Source organism: Rattus norvegicus, chromosome X, assembly GCF_021556685.1.
Source record: "Rattus norvegicus strain SHRSP/BbbUtx chromosome X, alternate assembly SHRSP_T2T, whole genome shotgun sequence".
Lineage (NCBI taxonomy): Eukaryota > Metazoa > Chordata > Mammalia > Rodentia > Muridae > Rattus > Rattus norvegicus.
The window spans coordinates 135,911,905-135,925,240 of NC_141554.1; the positions used below are offsets into that span (position 1 = coordinate 135,911,905).

The following is a 13,336-nucleotide window of genomic DNA, read 5'->3' on the forward strand; positions in this document are numbered from 1 at the left end:
TTAATAGAAATGCAGTGTAAGTCACATGTGTAATTCAAAATGTCCTAGTAGTCTTACTAGAAAAAAAAAGAGGTAAAATTACTCCTTTTAGCCTCTAGTGCAGTAATGGCAAAGGTACTGAGGATCTTTTTCACAGCGTCATTGCTATACAGTTGGCTTATAATGAAGTGCATATATTGAAAGTGTTCAGTTTGATATATATGTTAGCATCTGTGAAACCACCATCATAATCAGAGAGTGAATGCATTGTTCCACTCCAAAGAGCTCCTTCTGTCCCTTTGTGAATGTTTTAAATTTTTATTTTTCGTGTGTGTGCGCGCGCGCACTGTGAAGTCCAGAACAGAGAGTTGAATCCCCTGGAACTGGAGTTATGGACAGTCATGAACTACCAGACATGGTTGCTGGGAACTAAATTCAGGTCCTCTGGAAAAGCAGCAAGTCTCCTTAACTACTAAGCCCCTGCCCCTATAATTTTATATATTTGGCTGTCTATTTTATGTAATTGATTATGTACAAAATATTGATGTGCCATAATTTTAATGTATTATCAATACACAGACTATTAATGTGGCATTTCATGTTATTTTCCTCAGGCAAATGCTTCTACTTCTGGTGTATATTTTACTCTTAGAGAACATCTTTTGCAATAGCCCCATTTCAAATGCTCTGTAGCCAGATGTGGCTAATAGTACTTGTTCTACACAGCACAAGTTTAATTGATTTCTAAGCACCTTTTCCTCGGCTATGGTTTGAAATTCCATGTGTTGGAACATTAATTCCCAGTGCAGAAGTGTTGAGAAGAGAGGCTTCCTGGCAGGTACAGCATGCATGAATGGATTAAGGAGTGGGTTTGTTCTGACAAGAGTATGTTCATTCTTATTAGAGGGTTGTTGCTTTTTTTTTAAACAGTGTGGTTATTTTGCACATTGTCACTTGCCCTCCTGGGAAATCATCCACACAGCACTGAAGCCAGATGCTGTCAACATGCCTTGGAACATCCCGGTCTCCAGAACATTGAGGGGAAAAAAGGTTTGTTTTTTTTTTCTCCTTTTTAAATGATCCAGTCTGTGGTATTCTGTTACAGTAACAAAATAGACTGTGGTAGCAGGTCTCATTCTGAAGGACTCCAAGGTGTCTGTTTCTCCAGAGGCGTGTCCTTACTCTTGGTCTTCCAGCGTTGAAGCTACTCTACAGCTGACCCAGCTGTTTGACAGGGTGGTGAGCAGGCTGTTCCCTGATGCTCTATAGATAACTGTTGTTGAACCTGTTGCCTGGCACACATGTGGTCATTACTATGCCAACTGGGTTCAAGCATCTATGGGAGGACCTCCTGCTGTATGATCATTCTTGTGTGTTCCTGAAAGGTCCATGTCTGAAAGACTTGGTACCCAATATTGCATTGTTGTGAAGCAGTGAAACCTTTAAAAGGTAGGGCCTAGCAGAAGGAAGTTGGGTCACTGGGAGCTATATTAAGCAGACTTAGTGTCGCTATAACAAAATGCTTAACCAGATAACTTACAGGAGAAAAGATTTTGGGAGTCTCATGGTTTCTTGGCCCCGCCCATTCAGGCAGAACAACATGATGGAAAGAGCATGTGGCAGAGGAACTTCTTGGCTTGGTGGCAGCCAAGAAGCAGAGAGAATGCAACTGTTCTGTTGGCTCTCTCCTCTCTCCCCTTCTCTCCCATCCTGGCTCCAGCCTGTGGTGCTTTCAACACTCAGAATAAGACTTCTCCCTGTGCTAGTTAGCTTTCATTGTCAACTTGACACAACTTAGAGTCATCCAAAAAGAGGATCCTTAATTGACAGGTTGCACACTTTATATTAGCATGTAATCACGTCTTTGGGGGGACATTGTTTTGATTGCTAATTGATGTGGGAAGGACCAGCCTACTATGTTAGCACCATCCACAGGCAACTGGTCCCAGGATGTTTAAGAATGCTAACTGTGCAAGCCAGGGAGCAAGCCTGTAGGCAGAATTACTCCGTGATATCTGTTCTAGTTCCTACTTGAGTTCCTGCCCAGACTTCCTTCAGTAATGGACTGTGACCTGGAAATGTAAGTCAAATAAGCCCTTTCCTCCCTTAAGTTGGTTTTGGCCAGACTGCTTTATCACAACAACAGAATGAAACAAGAACATCTCCTTAGTTAATCCTCTCTAGAAAGAACCTAATGAACACACTCAAAGGTGTGTTTTGCTAATAATTACTTAGATGTGTCCCACCTCTGTCAAGGTCACAATTGCTATTGTGCCAACCACCACAGGGAACAACTCTTGAAGGAGCTTCTGGGACTCCAGTGTCATCTTCTTGCTTTCTCTCACTTTTGAGTGATGAGGTGAACAATTTTCTTCACCACATGCTCCCTCTCTGATGTGCTACCTTGCCACGGACTCAAAATAATGGTGCCAATTGGTTATGGACTGAAAGCACGAGAACAGAACAGACCTCTTTACAAGTTCATTATCTCAGGTAATTGTTCTAATAATGAAAAGTTGATGACAGGGAGGAACCCCTTTCAGGACAGCAGAGTCAAGACAGTGGTAAAGGATGCCATAATAAAGTATTGAAATTTGCAAAGAAATGGTTTGGCATTACATGTAATGTTGCATCATGATGATCTTCATTGCCAGGGTGCAGTTGGAATTATTCCAAGAGTGAAGTTGTTCTCCCACCATTGACCCCTCTTCAGTAGGACAGGAGAAGGGTCTACAGCTGCTACACTATGAATTACTTTGACTCTACCTTATCCTCTCCGAGCTGAAACCTTGAATACCCTTAAGGTTGGATGACAGATATAGCACCAGTGATTGCAAATTGATGGGAGTGAATTACCATGCCCCAAAGCATGCCAAAGAGCATGCTTAGTATGTGCTAGAACGCAAAAATAAATATTGAAGAGTCCAGAAATGGGGAACTAAGGTGAGAAATAAAAGAGGGCCTTTAAAGAGAAAGGCTTTGAGCTGCCTGAGACTAAACATTGCTCTACAAAGCTCCCATAGAAAAGATGGAGGCTGAGAAACAAATAGTATCACTTGGTGGGTAGGTGCACCTCAGTGAGAGAGCAAGAAGGCAAGCATACCTTCCAGGCCTGAATGCCCTTCTATCCATTTTTGGCAAAGGTGGAGAGGGGCTACATAGACAAACACTTTCCTCTAGGCCAAGAAGGCACTCTGCTGTGGGGTGAGCAATTTGTCGCTTTCCTTTGGGATTGGGTGGGGTGGCAAGAGTGAAGGTGGCTCACTGGGGCCCTACAACTCATGAACTCTAGAATGGACTTTGGGGGCCGGATGGAAGTTGCAGTTTTTTTGCTTTTGCAGCTGCAGTGGAAGTGAAGAAAGCAGGAGGGCATCCTGAGGCGGGAAATGCCTATCGCTGTCATCCCAGCTGCTTCCGCCTTCCTCCTTCAAGGATTCCTCAGCCTCTCTGTAACCCTGCCAACTCCTCTCCCCTCTGGCCAGCAGCTGTGCATTCCCCCTTTAGGGCCCACGTCACAGATCCTCTGAGAGGCTGTCAGTTCCCCATTGTTCTTGGGGCTTCTCCGGCATTCCTTTGGCTCAAGAGGGGAAATGCCAGAGGCTTGGCCTCCACGTCCTCAGAGATGCTTGGCCTACTTGTCACCAGTTCTCTGGCTCCTCCAGGGACACCAGGAGAATGTCAGTGGATCCTAGTGCCGGCCATACTGCTGGATGCAAAGATGGAATCTATAGCACTAACCAAGCCAATGAGCCTTGGGCTTATCCTTACCCATCCAGAAAGGCTCAACCTTTCCCTCCAGAGCAGGAGCTCAGTTAGCACCACAGTCAAACCCTGCCTTCCATTCCCAATCCTACTCACACCCACAAAGGTCTTCACACACTCTCATAGCGATACTCTTATCTGATCTACTGTTCAGGGAAGCCTTCAGGAATGGCACAGTCAGGTGCTACCTTTGCTGTAAATGTGGAAACAAAGCCACATCCAGGAAAATTTCCATGACCAAAAAGCAATGTGTCCTGGATGGAGGCTCTCCATACCCCTACCTGCTGCATAGGCCCCTTCAGGAACATAACAGACAAGAATCCAATCATCTTAGAGAATTGATTTTCGACCTGTGGGTTTCATAAGGGTCACATATCAGATATCCTGCATATCACATATTTACATTACAATTCATATGGGTAGCAAAATTACAGTTATAAAGTAGCAATGAAATAATGTTATGGTTGGTGGGGTCACCACAGCATGAGGAACTGTATTAAAGGGTCACAGCATTAAGAAGGTTGAGAACCACTGTCTTAGAGTTTATAGTTTCATGTGAGAAAGAAGGCAATCAACAAAGAATTAAAACATATATGATGTAATAGTGATATGGATGAAAAAAGAGGAAGAAAGAGGACTGGTTCAAGGAACATTTGTAATTTTAAAAATTGTGGTGTCTTATGGAGATAATAAAGTAAATACTGAAGGATATAAAAGACAGCCAAATCATAATCTGAGAGAAGAACGTTCTGGACCAAGGGAGTAGCAAGCACAAAGGCTGTGAGGTGGGACCGTGCTTAGTGAACGGGGACTAACCAGCAAACCGATATGTTTGGAGTGGCGAGAATGGCAACAGGAGGTCTGGCTAGGAAGCACTGAGACTACATCTGAGAGGGTCATTTGTCACCACACTAAGGAAGATGGAAGGTAGCAAGGGATTCTGGGTAGAGGCCTGGCCATGACTAATCAATGAATAAATAGGAGGGCTAGAGACCGGGAGACTAATCTCAAGCCTTTTATAACACTCTGGGTAAAAGTTGGTATTGTCTTAACCCACAGCAGGGATGATGGGTGTCTAGCTACTGTGATGAAACACCATAGCCAAGACAACATATAAGAGAAAAATGTTTATTGGGGCGTAGTTTCAGAAAGTTGGAGTCCATGATTGTACAGTAAATGCATGGCAGCAGTAACAGCTAAGAGCTCACATCTTGAAAGAGGGAAACACTGGGCATGGTGAGACTCCTTTGAAGCCTTAAAGCTCACCCCCAGTGGTACACCACCTCCAAGAAGACCACACCTCCTAATCCTTCCCAAACAGTTCCACCAATTGGAGACCAAGTATTCATGCATATTAGCCTATGGAATCCATTATCATTCAAATCACCAGATTCCACTCCCTTGCCCCCATAGGCATGTAGCCATATCATAATGCAGAAATGCTTTCAGTTGAACTTCAAAAGTCCTCATAGCCTATCACAGTCTCTGCACTGTTTAAAAGTCTGAAGTCTGAAGTCTCTTCTGAGACTCAAGGCAGTCTCTTCATTGTAACCCCCTGTAAAATCAAAAAGCAAATTACATACTTTCGACATACAATGGAACAGAATATACATTACCATCCCAAAAGGAAGGGATCAGGGGATACTAAGGAAATACTGGACAAAAGCTAGGTCAAAACCCAGAAAGAAAGACTCTAAATATTCATTCCATGTCTGATGTTAGAGAGCTTAGATGGCTCCACCCTTCTGACTTTGTTGCCTCAGCACACTTCTTTGTTTTGGGCTGGTTCTACTCTCTGTGTGCTGCTCTTCTTGGGAGATATTCTATAGCTTTGGCAATTCTATCATCTTGAGATGATCCAATGTGATCCAGGCTTCACCTTTACAATTTGATGGAATGGCCTCTCAGGGCTTCCATGAAGAGACTTTCCTACCAGAGGTCTGGCCTCAATGACTGTCCTTAACCATGAGGAAACTTCCACAGCCATTTTACTCGTGTATCCTTCATGACTCTGAAGCTAACCCCACGTGAATAACACTGTCAAGTTTGGCTGCTGACTTGGCCCCCTTGACTCACATTTGTAGCAGCTTTGACTTGTTTTTCCTTTCTAGGAAGAGAAAATTCCTTAGGCCTTTTCCTTTTACAAGTTGGAAGCCTACATGAATGGGGTCTTACCCCAAGGTCACACCTTGCTTTAGTCTCCTTATCTCTTTCAGCAAAAGCCTTGGTGCCAGTATTAAATTTCCTGGTGCTTTTTCTCCTCAAACTGTACATTTTAAATTTATTTCTGCCCCCACGTGCTCTTTTTCATTATAAACCCATGTAACAACAGCAGTGTCCTGAAATCTCCTTTGCCAATGCACTCAATCCATTACCTTTTAATTTAGTTCCAGACAAATTCTTAGGACAAAGGCAGTTGCAGTCTTTGCCAAAATACCACAAGAATGGTCTCTAGCCCAGTTGCTAAGATTGTTTGCCTCTGAAACCCTTTGAGCAAGGCCTTCACATTGCACATAGCTCTCAGAACCACGGTCTTCCAAGCTCCTACTAAGATGGCCCATCAAACTCTGCTTACAACATTCAACCGTATTTGTAGTCCAAAGGGCTCCATATTCCTCTAATAAAACAAAACAACAACAACAGTAACAAACATGGTCAGGTTCTTCATAGCAATGGTCACCTTAAATACTTTTCTTTTGTTCTTATGAAACACATGACCAAAACAACTTATAAAAGAAGTTGTTTAATTTAACACGTGGTGAGAGAGTTAGAGTCCAGTATGGTAGAGCAAAGGCATGGTAGCAGGAACAATTGAAGAGTTGTAATCCACAAGCAAGAGGCAAAGAGGACCCTAGGAATGACACAAGACTTTTGAAACATCAAAACCCACTCCCAGTGGCATATCCCTTCCAACAAAGTCACATCATTTAATCAGTCCCAAACAGTTCCACCAATAGGTACCAAATATTTAAACATATGAGCCTATGGGAGCCATTCTCATTCAAAACACCACAGATAATATGAGACCTGGGCAAGATTCTCTCTCTCTCTCTCTCTCTCTCTCTCTCTCTCTCTCTCTCTCTCTCTCTCTCTCTCTCTCTCTCTCTGTGTGTGTGTGTGTGTGTGTGTGTGTGTGTGTGTGTGTGTGTGTGTGTGTGTAATTTTTCATGGAATACTTCAAAAATGTCTGCAGAGGCCATGCCATTCTGTATAGTTCAAATTTTGCCATATGTATACCTGAAGTGAGAATGTATTTTTACAGTGCATTCCATCTATAAACAATGTCAAACATGGCTTTATGAGTATTTGAACTTGATATATCCTGTCCATATCATTTTGCAATGTGCTCTTTTTACTCAAAATTATGTTTTAAGATTTAGCATGTTGAAACATCTATTTCAATTTAACTCTATAGCAGTCCATAGTGTAAATGTGTTCCAGTTTGTGTACCTATGCCCTATTGAGATCACTTCAGCTGTTTGACTTTCTGAACGCTGTGCTTGTATTTCTACAGTTTGTAATGCAAGGCTTTGTGGTACTAGTCATACAGATGGCACATGATTGGTATAAGGCATGGTTTGTTGCTATTTTATTTTTATTGGCATTTTGCTGGCATGCATCTGTGTACCATGTGATTACTTAGTAACCCTAAAGACCAGAAGAGGGCTTTGAATCGCCTGGAACTGGAGTTTTGGACAGTTGTGAGCAGCCATGGCTGTGCTGGGAATTGAACCTGGGTCTCCTGGAAAATCAATCAGTGCTCTTAACCACTGAGTTGTCTTTCCAGCCCCTACCAGGCATGGTTTGATACATACCTATGATCCTATCACTTAGGAGGCTGAGGCAAGAGGATTGAAAGTTCAAGGCCTGCCTAAGGTATAGGAGAATTCAAGACCAACTTTGTTAACTTAGTATTACCACATCTCAAAATAAAAAGTGTAATAGAGGGACATTGGAGAGACGGTTCAGTAAATCAGAGTACTTACTGCTCTTTCAGAAGACCCAAGTTTGGTTCCTTAGCATTTATGTCAGTGACTCACAGCCACTGTTGACTCTAACTCCAGGTGCTCCTACAGAGGTTACGGGACTCATGTACATATATACATAAAAAATGAAATAAAAACAAAACTTTTAGAAGTGAAAGGAGAGCTGTGCATGGTGGTACATGCCTTAGATCCCAGCACTCTGTACAAAGAGGCAGGTAGATCTCTCTGAGTTCAAAAATCAACTTGGTCTACATAAGGAGTTCTAGGCCAGCTAGGGCTGCACAGTGAAATTCTGTCTCCAAAAAGGAGAATGTGGATGTAGTTGAGTGGTGGAGTGCTTGGCTAGTATACACAAGGCTCTGCGTTCAATGCCTACTACTTAAAGAACCAAAGTTTATTTCATAATCGCTGGGTCAAAAATCTGGGTGTGGTTTGACTTGATCCTCTGTCTTAAGTTCCCTTTCAAGCTGGGGTTGAATTGTCAACCAGGCTGCAGTCACTGTGGGGCTCAACTTAGAGACTTCACTTCCAAGCTCTGTCATGTGGCTGCTGGCAGGAGTGTCCTGGTGCCTGCTGGTTATTGGATGGAGAGTCTCAGTGTCTTGCTGGCTTTTGGCAGCCCTCAGTGCCTTGCCATGTGGAACTCTCCAGAGGGTAGCTCACAACATGGCAACAAGCTTCCTCTAAGCAAGCAAGAGAGAGAATTTGAGAAAGATGAGCATCCTTGTCTTACAGTGTAATCTTAGAAGTGCCTGCCTGTCCATCTTACCATTAGTTAACCTTTCTAGGTTCAGCCCACAGTCAAAGGGAGTTAGATTGGACAAGGATAGGAAGACCAGGAAGTGGTGCTCTCTGAGATCATTACAGCCAAAAGGATGGCTCACTTGCTGAGACCATAAAGGAAGACGACAGGTGAAGAATGGTACCAAGAGCCAACAGATAAGAATGTAGGGATGATGGACTGGGGATTTAGATCAGTGATAGAGCGCTTGCCTAGCAAACGCAAGGCCCTAGGTTCGGTCCCCAGCTCCAAAAAATAGAAAAAAGAAAAAAAAAGAATGTAGGGATGAACTTAATGAAGGCATATGGTTGAACACCATTTGTATGAGGAGGTTAGTTGTGGAAGAGTGTTGGAGGTGGACAGTGAAACTCTGAGCACATTTAAGGGCCAGGAAAGAAGGGTAAGGATCTGGCAAAAGGAAGGACACTTCAGAGAGTGGAGAGGAACAGTGGAAGCCAGACACCTAGAAGAGGCAGAAAGGCATCTTATTATCTGATGGGTATTTATATACCACAGTGCAGCTTGAAAGTGTTATCACAGATCCATTCTAACGTGAGCCTCATATTTCCCCAGTGAGGTTGATAGACTATCGCCTCCTATTTCTCCAGATGAGGAAGCAGATGCCGAGAAGAAAAATAATCTTCTCTAAGTCATATACACAACACAGAGATGAACCAGAATAGAGAATTCGGGTATTCTGCCTCCAGGTGATTCAAGTCCAGTGCGGGTTCCTATGCCTCAACCCAAACCAACCTTAGTTGGCTTCCTTGTTTCTATGAGGCTGATGAACTGCTATAACAGCACAAGGAACTGAATGAAGAACCCCAGTCTAGGTCCAAGCAGGGAAATGAGTAAGAATTTCTTCACTATTAAGTGGTCGTAACTCAAACTGTAAGGATTTGGGGTATGAAGGCGGGAAAATCCTTACAGACTGACTTGTTGAGCTGCAAGCCACAGAAGTTAGTTGGACTTGGGTGACCTAATGAGATTCTGTGTGGGAGATCAGTGGCAGTCAACAATGGCCTGCAGGGAGAACAGACAGACAGACAGCCCTGCTTAAGAGCCACCTATTATGTCCCCCTCTCCAAAGTGCTCAGCCCCTCTTTGCTGTTCAGGAAGCTGACGAAGCCCAGTGCAAGAGTTTCGGTTAGGCCTAGTGGACGTTAACCGAGCTAGAATGGTTGTTTTTATGCAGCTTTGGGTGGAGCTGGAGCAAAAGCTTAGCAGTGAGATTGAGGTCTCTTGTTGGAACATCTATTTTAGGCCCCATGCCTACCCCAACCCTTCCCCAGGAGACAGAGAGCTAGAGCCATTCCAGAAGCCAGGGAACCTTAGGACAAGCCAGTAGAAATATTCTCACTGTAAACATCTGTGCTATCAAGGGGGGCCCAAAGAGGACCCAGGCTCTCGTGTTTTAGAAAGAAAATAGGTGTACAAAGCAATGAGGACCGTGGTTCAGTATCACAAAACCACTGGAGCAGGGCAGAAGGGGAGGGTCACAGTTTGAAGGAAGGACCATTGGGAAGCTAAAGTAGGAATTCTGAGCAGAGTTACAGAGTTGCTCCACATAATGAGTGTCATGTATAGCATGTGTGCTCAACAAATGCATCGTAAATAAATATAAAACTTTGCTCTGCTCTTGAGTCCCAAGCAGTGAAATTAGAATAACCATCTGGGCTTTTTTCCCATGGAAAAATAGGTCAACTCTGACCAGAAACTGCAGTGGTGGCAATGGGTGGGACATTAGTGGGCGTGAATTTCTTACTCTTGATGGGGATAAAGAGCTTCTTGACTCACTCCCCTCTTTATTTTGTGGTGGTGAGAGGTGAACCCAGAGCATCACAAACACTGCATGAATGCTTGTCCTTCTAAGCCTTCCATTTTTGTTGAGCACTTACTTGGTATCGTCACACAGAGAGAATTATCATGTAAGAGTTTCATGAAAAAGAACTGCCCAGCTCCACACCTCATCTATAGATGCACAGATGCTAAGTAGCAGAGCTGGGTCTCGAACCCAGGCTGTCTGGCTTTACTGTTTGTACCCTGGAGAAAGAAAGCTTGTAGTAAGGGCTGCTGCCTCTGCTGGTCAAGGAGTCACTCCCACTCATGACCACTCCACTTGGAAGTGTCACAGTGGAGGCTCACACTTCACCACCCAACCTGTACATACCATGGTGCTTTAAGGGCCTTCCCCCTGGCCTTCTGTCAAAGGGGAAAGACATACTCAATCTTGACTCCTATGTGGAAACTTTTCATGAGGCTGTCTGGCCTTTGTAGAAATAACAGAGCTTAAAGACCCCAAATCAGGGTAGAAATACAAAGAAACAAAGGAAGACTCTTTGTAGCAATATCCTCATCTCTGTCCATTTGACACATATTAAGGACCTACTATGCATCTATAAGAGGCAGTTAGAGAGAGGCAGAAAAGTGACCCAATAACAGATAGAATTCAAAGGAGAACTGTGACCAAAATAAGTCCTCTAAGTCCAGTGTAATGGTATTAAGAGGTGGCATGTTAGGCTGGAGAAGTGGCTCAGCAGTTGAGAGCACTCACTACTTTTCAATAGGACCCAAATTTCATTCCCAGTACCCCACGCTGAGTGGTTCACAATTGTCTCTAACACCAGGTCCAGGGCATATGATGCCTGTGGCCTCTATAGGCACCTGCATTCACATTCACACACCCATATGCAGACATAGTTACATATAAATAAAAATAAATTATTTTTGGAAAAAAAGTTAAGGTCTTTATGAGGTAAGTCACAAGGGTAGAACCTTCGAGAAGAAATTAGGAAACGTATAAGATGGCTTGAGAAGGGGATTGAGCATCCAATCCTACCCTTCTGTCACCTGAGAACACAGTGCTCCTCTGTACTGGACCTGACAATAAGATGCTGTCCTGAATCAAACTGCAGGCAGGCCTCACCAGTCACCTAATCCATTGGCACCTTCTTGGATTCCTAGTTCTGGAATTATGAGAAACAAAGTTCTGTGATTAATGAATTATCCAGTGCTCAATATCTTGTCAGAACAACCTAAAGGGTTCAAGGCTGGAAGAATGTTCAGAAAGGGGCTGGAGGCATGGCTCAGCGATCGAGAGCACTAAGGGTGCTCTTCCAGAGGACAGGGTTCAGTTCTCTGCATCCACATAGTGGCTCACAGCTGTCTGTGACTCCAGTTCCGGGGATCCAATGCCCTCTTCTGGCTTCTTCAAGCATCAGGCACGCATGTGGTACACAGACATACGTGCAGACAAAACACTCATACACATAAAAATAAACCACCACATAAAGAGTATACATGGCCCCAGCTGCATATGTAACACAGGATGTCCTTGTTGGGCACCAATGGGAGTAGAGGCCCTTGGTCCTGCCAAGGCTGGACCCCCCCAGTGCAGAGGAATGTCAATGGAAGGGAGGCAGGAATGAGGGGTGTTTGGGGAGGGGAAACACCCTTATAGAAGAAGGAGAGGAGGATGGGATGGGGGCTTACGGACAGGAAACCAGGAAAGGCAATAACATTTGGATTGTAAATAAAAAAATCCAATAAAAATTTTAAAAAAAGAAAAGAAAATTTCAATGGAAAAAGAAAAGACTGTTGAGGTGCGGGGAGGGTTGCATCATGAGGAAGCTCGGTGCCAATGCAGTCCAGATAAAGTCCTGGAAAAGCGTACACACTTTGCCCTTGCTGAGGGGTCAAAGAAGGGGCTGCGTCCACCAGACTCCTGAGTCAGACATGCGGCCCTGTAAGTCCATACATTCAGAACGTGTGAAAGTGATCGTGCTGCTACTCAAGTCTGAAGGAAGAATTACAGACCTTTTACATCAATTTTATTCATTGTTGTGGCTGTGATATGCATGCAAGTGCACAGTTGCCACAGCACATGTGGGAGTCAGAAGGACAACTGCAGACGTCTCTCCTTCCGCTTTTACATGGCTACAGAAATTGAACTCAGGTCATGAGACCGGCACAGCAAATGATTTGCTTGCTTGAGCCATTCTCCTAGCCCTACAAAACTTTTTTCCTTTCTTTCTTTCTTTCTTTCTTTCTTTCTTTCTTTCTTTTTTTTTTTTTTTGTAATTGCTATTTTACTTGAGTTCAATTTAAGACACGGTCTGCTGTGTAGAGCCTCTGCCTCAGCTTTCCAAGTCTTTGGAGTTTAGGTGTGAACTACCACACCCAATGAGTCCAGACCTTTGATGCAATTGATGGGCATACACCTTCCTGAGTTTCCATGGTAACTGGGAATCATCATAGCTATCCGCATCCTAACAAAATCATATGCCTTTTATGGCCCGCAGCTGCACAACGTCGTGAAGAGAGAATGCTTCCCTCTGACATGGCAGTGTGTTGCATGTGGATAATGACAGGGGCCTGGGGTGGGGCGGGGGGTAAGGGGTCTCTAATGACTTGGATGAATCCACCTGCTTCAGCTCATTGTCACCAGAGAGAGGTCATAGGTCAACACTGCTCACAGAATTCTCGGCTGGAGCTCTTAAGTAGCACCCCTTGTGAAGAGATGTTCACCCAGGCTGGTGCACCAGGGTTCACTTTTCCCTGCCTTGAGCTTCCTTTGTTCTGCATTAAATGGACCCAGTCATGCCTGCCTTGATAGCTTGTTCTGAAGAAGACATTATGGCTGGCACAGCAAGCATGTCCTAAACTACTGACTAGCTCATAACAAGTGTGAAAGTCAATTCTGGAAAGTCTGTCCTAAATGCTTTTGCCCTGCCCCACCATGGAACCTTCCCCCCAACACACTTTCTTTTCTTTCTTTTTAGAAATTAACTCCACAAACAGGTAGAAAACCTACAAGTGGGAGTAGTCC

At 44.0% G+C, this 13,336-nt stretch overlaps 1 protein-coding gene across 1 annotated transcript in view; it reads right to left on the minus strand.

Moving 5' to 3' along the window:
* Positions 1-13,336, minus strand: part of Apln (apelin) — a 32,516-nt gene that overhangs the window by 746 nt on the left and 18,434 nt on the right. The window lies entirely within an intron of this gene.